Source organism: Equus caballus, chromosome 5, assembly GCF_041296265.1.
Source record: "Equus caballus isolate H_3958 breed thoroughbred chromosome 5, TB-T2T, whole genome shotgun sequence".
In the NCBI taxonomy this organism is placed as follows: Eukaryota; Metazoa; Chordata; class Mammalia; order Perissodactyla; family Equidae; genus Equus; species Equus caballus.
This window is the reverse complement of record NC_091688.1, coordinates 32961004-32970682: the sequence shown is the minus strand read 5'-3', so window position 1 is coordinate 32970682 and position 9679 is coordinate 32961004. Positions and strand designations below refer to the sequence as shown.

The 9679-nt window shown below is 45.7% G+C and overlaps 1 long non-coding RNA gene across 2 annotated transcripts; it reads left to right on the top strand.

Annotated features, from left to right (window-relative positions):
• The first annotated feature begins 2387 nt into the window (after positions 1 to 2387).
• LOC138924054 (uncharacterized) lies at positions 2388 to 6883 on the top strand. Of its 2 annotated transcripts, XR_011438616.1 has the most exons (4): positions 2407 to 2664; positions 4212 to 4379; positions 4483 to 4619; positions 5699 to 6883. It is a non-coding gene; the product is annotated as an uncharacterized lncRNA (long non-coding RNA). The 2 variants fall into 2 exon arrangements; XR_011438615.1 differs by lacking the exon at positions 5699 to 6883 and having other exon boundaries at positions 2388 to 2664; positions 4483 to 5159.
• Positions 6884 to 9679: the final 2796 nt, after the last annotated feature.

Here is a 9679-nt window from a genome sequence, read left to right as displayed (position 1 = left end):
GTTTGTAAAAATAGACACTGGAACCAATTTCATGTTCCTCAGTTGGAGAACCTTGACTCGTCACGCTCCATCCGCACCCTGAAAGGGCCCGCAGCTGTTCAAAAGAACAAGGCAGATCAAAGAAATGCTGATAGGGATGGAAGGCAAGAGCTACTATGTGCTGAGTACTCACTATGTGCCAGGCTCTGGGCTCCACGCTTCACCCGCATGTCTCATGTAAACCTGGGACAAACCATGCAGGAAGAACTCCTATCCGACACATGTTAAAAGGAGAAATCGAGCCACAGACAAGTCAAGAAACTTCGTCAAAGTCACACTGTTACCCAGCCAGGTTTGCCCCTACAGCTTGTGAGACTGGAGTGTTCTGCCTTCTTCTCTATTTTAGGGATTTCCAGTGAGAGAGAAAATACCAGCTTCTGCTGCTCAGCTGCACTGCTCTGACACACAGCCTGACTGTTTAGTTCTCCTGTCGGAAATCACCTCAGACGTAGAACATCAGCCTCACACAAGATTACTCCAAAATCTAGATAAAAATGAGACAAAACAATGCTACCTCATAATTCTGTCCAGGCACAGACATAGGCAAGGTCACTGTGCAATCTACAACATCCCAAATATCCTCTTCTTTCCATAGGAAATGACTGTTACCTCTTTACTCCAATCATAGAACTGCCCGTGCGGACCACACTATTCACTAGGGGGCACACTCTGCTTCCTCCCATCCTCCCCAAATCACCCAACCAAAGCCCAAGTCCTTTCATAGGTTAGACCACGGGGTGTGTTTTTTCTGGCTGCAAGGAATAAAAAATGCAACTTGTTCAATAAGACATGTGTTCCCGATGATTTAACTTAAGGGTATTGACATCAGGTTTCCAGAAATGAGCAGCTGTAAAAACCCAGCCTCGGGAAGAAAGATTATTCACACAGTCTGTAAGAAACGTAGGCTCTGGAACTCCAAAACTTGCTGTTACCCCTAAAACAAAATTCTTTCTACCAAGCCCCTTCAGTAACTAACATGAACCTTGCAAGTTCAAGCAGGATTTTTCCACGTCTGATTTAAAGTACGGAGACTGAGGATAAGGTTAAGAGACAAGCTAGTTAAGAGACAATGTGCAGCCCAAGCATATCTTAAAAGAACCTGGAATCGGTCAAAACCCAGTATGACCAACTGGGCTTGAACCACCAACCCTTCAGTTAACAGATGAAGGAGCTCATGGATTACCCAGATGAAGGCAGGCACTGATCCTCTCGACAATGTCTCTCTAGCCCCAAGCTTCCTCAGCCAGGGCTCTTCTGCCTTGGCACACTTGGCCAGCTCCAGAGAAAGAGCCCAAGAATCCTGTGGACATATCTGTAGCTACCATAACGTGATATCATAAGAATTGGAATTTTTTGTTGGTGACAAAGTTACAGTACTCTCATGTACCCACATTCAAAAGGAAGTGATTTCACTCATATGTGGGAGATAAACTAACAAACTCATGGATACAGAGAACAGACTCTTGGTTACCAGAGGGGAAGAGGATGGAGAGAGGGCGAAAAGGGTAAAGGGGCACGTGTGTATGGTAACGGACGGCGACTAGACTTTCAGTGGTGAACACGATGTAGTCTATACAGAAGTCAAAATATAATGATGTACACCTGGAATTTACATGATGTTATAAACTAATGTTACCACAATAAAACAATTAATTAAGTGTTAATTTCTTAAAGAGATTAATCAAAATAAAGATATTATCCCACCCAATTTAAATAGTGTTTTAGAATGTTTTTCTCTGGATCCTGTAGCAAAAGCCTTTACCTGGTTTTGGTGCCCAGCAGCCGAGGCCAAAGGCATGGAGGACTTGGCATGCTCTGTGGGGTCTCCTGCCACAAAGATGTGTGGCCCTTCCCTCCCTGCCTCTTCCCACTAAACTGTGGGATGCTGCTCCCAATTCCTCCTCCGTGGTGAGCTTGTGACTGTGGTAACAGCTCTTTCTTCCTGGAAATCCTGTTCCTCAAACCTGGACTTACCAGACCCGCCTTTTGCGAGTAGCTTTCTTCCCCTTTTAGTCCCTTAAAATTTTTGCTCTGATCTCTAGCATACGTCCTTGGCATGATCCTGCAAATCTTTGTTGTTGTTGTACTTACGCTACTATTGTGCTTTTCATTTTCAAGAGCTTGAGCCCGTTTTCAAAGTTTATCTCTGGATGAAGAGAAAACAACGGACACGAGGCCTTACCTTCCACAGGCAGCCTAAACCTGGAGAGTGAGGACGTCACTTCCTGTTATGTCTGCTGACCGCCATTGGCTGGGAGGGTAGAGTGGGCGGGGAAGTTGTGCGCAGGGGGCGGGGCATGGGCCGGAAGGAAAGTAACGCCGGCGCTGTCCTGCCTAGGGCGTGTCTCATGTGGATGACGCGGCTCCGGGGCCAGCTGTTTAGAAGTCCGTTACTCCTGCTCTAGGAGAGTTCCTGAGCCACTGGGAGCGAGTCAAGGACTGTTGCATGAATTTGAGTGCAAGTTCTGTGTAGAGGAGCTCTGGGGGGCTACAGGGGGCAGGGCGGTGGGGGTGGTTCTAGAGAAGGTGAGTGGACGGCGTAAGGAATGTAAGGGTATGCCAGGGCGGCAGAAAGCAAGTTTTCAGATTCCCCAGATATCCCCCAAATGGCTGTGCTTCCTCAGGGTAAGCTGGTTCGATTATCCCTCATATTTTCTTCTCTCTGCCATTTTCCTGACTCTACCAAATTGACTTTGTAATATGTGGTGGGGAGTTATGGTGTATGGGTTTTATTCTATTTGGGAGTCCAGGAGAGCTGCCTTGATCCCGAGCTTCTAGCTCCGTTTTCTACTTTTTGGTTCTTCCCCATCTGTTCTTCCTTCCTTTCAAATTTACCACTCTAGCTCTTCCGCTGACTCCCTGCTGTGGACAGTGAGGTTCTCTCCTGTATGTCGCGCGAAGCCTACCACAGACTTTAAAGGAGGAACAGCCTTGGCCAGGTCCATTGTCTCCACTGTCTGCTGCTTTGCTACTGTTGGCGTCAGCTGTTGTTTTTCCCTTTGTTGTCTCTCCGTGAGGGAGTGTGTGTGTGTTTCTCCCATGTGCTTCCACGGAGGGTGAGCTTTTGGGGACACCTGAGAAAGTGGCTGCTGGGAACCTCAGGCCATCTTCTGTAGGTTCTGCCTCTTCTCTGGCTGTATGTTCTTTCCCAGGTTGTTGACTTCTGTTGGAGGCCACCATCCCCTCACCTCTGCATTTGGGCATTGCTTGTCTAAGGGCTCTGAGATATTTGGAATGTTCTGGCAATCCTGCCCTTGAGGAGCTCTGCCCAACGGGCCCACATAATCCCTGGGGGTAACTGGGAAGTTCCCTTCTCTGCCATGGTTATCACACACACTTCCTGCTTTGAAAGCCTCCTCGAGTTAGGAAAATTCTCTATTCCTACCTCTACCCCAAAAAGCTTGGCACTTCATTCCATGGCTCTAGAATGGACTGGGTTCCAAGCTCCTCAGAGATACCGCTGTTGGTCCAGGGACGATAGGTCAGGGCTGTGGTTGCCAGCATTGTCTCTGTCAGACGTGGCCTCCTCCAGTCCTGGTGCCACCACTGGTCTGGTTGGGACAAGGGGCTACATCCTATGATTTCCTCGTGGGTCACGTGGCTGTAATGGTGCCCCACACCTCACAGTGTTGTGCAGATGAAGATAACCCAACTGCTCACTTAGCATAGTTTGTGCTTCCTGGCATGATGTACATTGACAGAATGATATTTTTTCTTTCATTGTGTAACACAATATGCAGAAGGCTGCATAAAACATAAATGTATGGCTATAAGTTAACATAGCCCCCAACTAGATCAATACCTAGAACATACGAGGCTTCCAGAAGCTTCCCAAATGCCTCTTCCTGGTCACATCTCCCTCCTTGGCCTTAGCAGTAACCTCAATCTTATTTTCGTGATGTTTGATTCTTTGCTCACGTATTGTATAATTTTGTCTATTACACACTCCTCACAGGTCTGGATTTTAACCTGTAATCATATAGCATATATTCTCTCATGCCTGGCTTTGTTCACTAAGAATTATGGATTTAACAATCATCAGTGATTCTTCCATTGTGGTTGCTAATGAAATAGACCACAATTTAGTTATCCATTCTATTGATGGTGGACATTTTGGTTGTTTACAGTCTGTGGATCTTTCACACAACAAGGCTATGGTCCTTCTTGTGCAGGTGTCCTGGGCACGGTAGATTACACAACAAAGAGTGGAATTCTGGGGTCCTGTGTTATGCCTACCCAAGACTTCTGAGGAAAAAAAGAAAAGAGAAAAGAAAATGTATAAAGCAAAGCATGCAGATTATCCAATTCATATGAACGGAATAAAACAAAACTGAATGCAGGTGATGTATTGGATATATAGATGGAAGCTTACATGTTAAAGTACTCATCAGTGTGTTTTCTGTGTCCCTTCTCCCCGCTCATTCAAGGTTGATGTCTTCACAGATCCAACTGGAATGAACTGGGATGGCTGGATTCAGTTCAGCAGGGGGGCCCATGACTCCATGAGGAGACCTGGCCCACACTTCCTCTTCTCCTGGGAGGTGTTTATGCTTTGGACTCTCCAGAACTACAAGACAAGGGTTGGCACGTAAAGGCCTGGAGAGACGGTGGTTGGGAGGGGACAGTCCTGCTCTGGGTGAAGGACTTGGGCCTAAGCTTGGGGAGACTGAGTGGAAAAGGAAAGAATCCTCAGGATCAGGGCGTGGGAGGAGGAATGAGAGGCTGCTCCTGTGGGTAGAAGGGAGGCTGGAGGAGGAGAGACCAGAGTTGGGGGGGGTGTGCAGAATCTGGTAAGGGGGAGTTCCAGAGAGACAGGGGCTGCCATTCTGGGGCCAGGGAATTGCATCTCCTTGGTATTGAGCTCTCCATGCTCTTCTGCTTCCTCTTCCTTTCGCCCCTCTTCCTCCTCCTCTGCCCCTCCTACTCTTCCCACATCCTCCCTCTCCACCCCCTCCCCTTCCTCCTCCATCTCATGATGGCACACAGGGGGCCATAGGGATCCACACCAGAGGCACAGGGAAATGTTTGAATTTATTTTAAAATCAGATGAAAAGCAGTGTTCTTCTAGGTTAAAAAGACAATGTTTTAACATATAATAGTAATAATACATTTTTTTATACCAACAGTGGTAGAATATACTTTTTAATGGTTTATGCATGAAGGGACCCATGAAGACAAAGTGCCCAGGGCCCTCAAAAGTTATAATGTGAATTATGTACTTGGTGTGCATGTATAGTGAATTTTACCTGAAAGTAAAGACCTATACAGCAAACCAAACAAGGGAGAAGGACTCAGCAGTTGCAGTGCAAGTCCTTTGTCCCTGGTGGCTTCTGGCAGGAAGCTTCACTCCTTCAGAGAAGGGATCCTACCGGGAGGGCCCAGAGTAGATTCCTCCATCTGAACCTTTAGCTCCTTCTGTCCAGCTCTGATTTATCTCTTCTCATATTACTGCTGGAGGTTCTCAGCACTCAGGGGAGGATTTCTGTTGTTGTTGTTGTTGAGGAAGATTGGCCCTGAGGTTACCTCCGTTGCCAATCTTCCTTATATTGCTTAAGGAAGATTCACCCTGAACTTAACATCTGTGCCAGTCTTCCTCTCTTTTGTCTGTGGGGTGCTTCCATAGCATGGCCTGATGAATGATGTGTATGTCTGCACCCAGGATCCGAACCTGTGAACCCCGGGCAGATGAAACAGAACATGCGAACTTAACCACTACGCCACCGGGCTGGCTGCCAGAATATTTTCTTGGAAGAGCATAGTTACTGCCTCTTCTATGGAAAGAGATGAGGAAGAGATGCATGAGGCATCTTATCAATGACCCAGTTTTCTCCAAATCCATGTGGATGAGCTGAATGGAAAGAATGGTTTAAATAGGTCAGGTCACTAAAGAGGCCCCATCTGAACATGGTCCCACAAAGGCAGCTCCCAAGAGAAGAGCCAGCTCTACTGCATGGCGTCTGGTTAACCACTTCCTTAGTCATATGGGCCCCGGAGATGACTGTGGGTGGGAGGCAAGGAGAGATACAGCCTTGAGGAGGAAGAGGAGGGTCCCAAAGTGGGTGGGAGGAGAAATGAGTGAACAACAAAGCGATCTATTGAAAACAAAGTTGTTCTTAATAACGCTGGAGGTGAGGAGGCTGCGATTCTTCTATTCTGGTGGAAATAAGGTCCCCTAAAATGAGGTCATCTGGAAGTCAGGAAGCTTTATCAGACCCCACACCACCGTAGAGTCGCTGACCACAAAGCACAAGGCTCTCTATGCTGGAGCTCCAAGGCTGCCCTGATCCTCTGTGAAGGTCTCTAAGGAAGGAGACCATCCTTCTCAGCCCCTTTCAGCTTTTGGCTTCCCTGTGCTGATCCTTCCAAACAGTTTCTCAAATCTGAGAATTTCTCCTTGTTCAGGCTCGGAGGTGCAGAGAAAAACATTGAGGCAGCCACATTTCTCAGCATCTTTCTTTTACTGAGGCATCTATTGAGGTCATGCATCCATTGAATTGTCCTTGATGCTTTTCCTCAAAGAATTATGTAAAACTTTACTCATTTTTCTTTTACTCTCTACCAGTTTTTCATTCCCTTTGAAGAGTGTGGAGTCAATTTGAGACTATACTCTACTTAGCTTGTGATAAGTTAATTCAACCAAAGATATCTATCCCAACCACCTGTTAGTGTTATTCTTAACATATCCCATATAATGTTGACTCCATTTCCCCCCACAGCAACATTTTGGGTTTCATATAACTTGAAGTGAATTTTGGCATCTCCATCTACTTACTTCAACTTCCGTTGATATGTGTAGTTTGTTTTGATTTTTACTTTCTATAAAAATTGAACTCTGTGTATGTAACTTACGAGTTTCATTACAATTCCATAGGATCTCTTCTACTTGTCAAAGGCATATAAAAATTTCACATATATCTGCTTGAATACATGTAGTAAATCAGATGATGTAATTGTATCTGCCTTTGGACAAGCAATATATTCAACAGGAGTGGATGGAAGGGCAGTTTCTATGCAACAGTGTTGCCGGATCTGCCTGTGTAGGTACACACCAGTGACCTATGTTTGTGTTTGTCTGATGTATGTGGGAAAATACAGGCCCTGACAAGGCGCAGAAAGAATATACACCACACATGTACAGTGGTGTTTAGTGGCACAGCATCTGGGGTCAGGAAGAGAGGTGTGGCACGAGACAGAGTCATCTCCTAACGTACATCCTACCCACGGTTGGTGAGACTGAAATGTGGGACGTCCTCCTGATATGTGTGTCTCTGTAACTCTGCTGGGATTGTCTAGGCTGGTGGTTTCACAAGGGTGACGATGGCCACAACCTCCACGTGTTCCATTAAGCTTTCATGACTGAGTGAAGGAAGGACCGGGCAGATGACTTTTCAAAGTTGGGACCCCACCTCCATCACACCCCCATACAAACTGCAGGATGATGTTGCTGTGTGAGGGAGCTCAAAAGCATATTCTGTCGCAGGAAAAAAAGTTATCCAGATGCTTCTTAAACTGAGGTCATTGAAACCTAATAAAAGTTAAGTGACTTGCCTAAAGTCATATTGCAATGATTTCAAGTGCTATTAAAAATATCCTTAATACCAATGTCATACATTGAGTAATTATGTATCAAGCTTATTAAAAATCTCTGAGGTCCTAGCCAGAACTTCCTCAGTGGCGAAAAGCTAGTTTGCAGACTGATGATTTATTTTTGAGTTGCTTGTACAATGGGAACCATTTTCTCAATACAAATCAATGAAGATAGTCTATATTCTGTATAAAAACGTTACAATGAATCGAGAAATCACATGTTCTCTAGAAAGAAAAGGTAGAGAAAGAAATATAGTAAACACAATGTACTGTGCATGGTTAATATGGGCCAAAAGATATGGGTGAGTTTAGGATATAAATATGAAGAAGAGAAGGAATATTTATATTAATTTATATTTATATTCACCCAACGATTCATGATAATGATTTATAACACTGAATTTAAAAAATACACGAGTCCACAGTGATAGTCAAAAGAAAAGTTTAATGCTATGGAAGGGGGAGGTAATGTGCTTTTTCAGGGCACAATGCCAGCAAATACAAGTTTATAGGAAAGACCGAATTAGAAAATTTTCAATGTACAAATATGATTATGACAATTGACACACAGGAGGGGTCATAAATGGATGGTAAAATTTTTAGAGAAAGATCTTTAGAAAAGAGGATGTTCACACACTCTCAAAGTACCACTCACCAAATTACTTACTCATTATAGAAAGGAAAAAATGTGCCCTTACAATGAAGAGATCTCGTACGCCCCTCCATGACAACGTGTCCCATACTAGTACGGCAGTCACAGAGGTGGACACACCGGACATTCTTGGTCTCCAGGTGGGCTCCACTAGGAAGCACCCAGCACTAACTACGTAGGGCTCTTGGCAAGAGGGTCGGCCTGAGCTTAGTCATGAGGAAGTGGTCAGACCAGTACACAATGTAGACCATTGAACCAGACAACTGTCCTGACCTCTACAAACAAGGCAATGTCACCACCACCAAAAACAACAAAAGGTGAGGAGAGGTTTTTGGATCCAAAGGACTAAAGAAATCTTTTTAGTCGTTTAGCACCCCAAAAGTCTCTTCTCCTTTTTGTTATCTCACTTGTGGTGACGTTGCCTTGTTTGTAGAGGTGAGGCCAGTTGTCTTGTGCAGTGGTCTAAATTCTGCATTTGTCTCAGGATTACCTCATGACTGAATTCAGGCTAAACGTTGTCAGCAAGAGCACTGCATAGTTAGTGCTGTCTGCTCCTCGCACAGCCCAGCTGGTGGCACAGAACACCCGGTCTGTCATGTTGTCTTCTGCCAGTTGCTCCTGATTCCGCTGATGTGCAGGATGGGAACTGAGAGCAGCAAGGGTTAAGGTCTCTCATAACCGTATGCGGGTCTCCTCAGTGACTTAGTGCAGTTGGAGGCCGAAGGGCTGGGATTTTTCCCGTCAAATCAGCCTTTGCAGTAAAAACCTTGGGGAGTGCTTTGTGGTTGTGATGTTGATCTTCAGCATAGGATTCCGTCACTGTTCTGTTTGGGTTTTAAATTGATTTGCTGTTTTAGAATTTTTTCATCAAGTGAAAATGGCACTTTTTGTGATGTGGTTTCGTTCAAATCACTAATATCTTTCCTTAGTTCCAGAGATCTTGGTATCTGAGAGAGGGAAAGAGAAAAGAAAAATGAAATGTGAAAATAGACAGCTGCCAAATGAACCCTGCCTGGCTCTGGCACCACTGTCGACTCCTAGAAATCTGGAAGCTGCAAGGTCTGCCTCTCTCCCTACTGGGGCACGATGCGGACTTGGGTCACGAATGACCGTCTTGGCCGGGAAATAGCCGCCACTGTGGGAACGGCAACCGGGCAGAGGCAGACATGCGTCCTCCGCTGGGTGACAGAAAAAAGAGAGAACGGGAGAGTGCATGCCATCCGCTGACAGATGAGCACACCTCCGGCATCTGACTGCACGTGACCACACTGGAGAGAGATCACGGAATTGGCCCATCTGAGGACCACGGTGAGAAACACAGAGCTCTCTGGGAAAGGGACACTTGGCGGTTGCATGCATCGGGGAAACGGGGATAGTCAGTGCTCGCTGAATTCCCTCGAT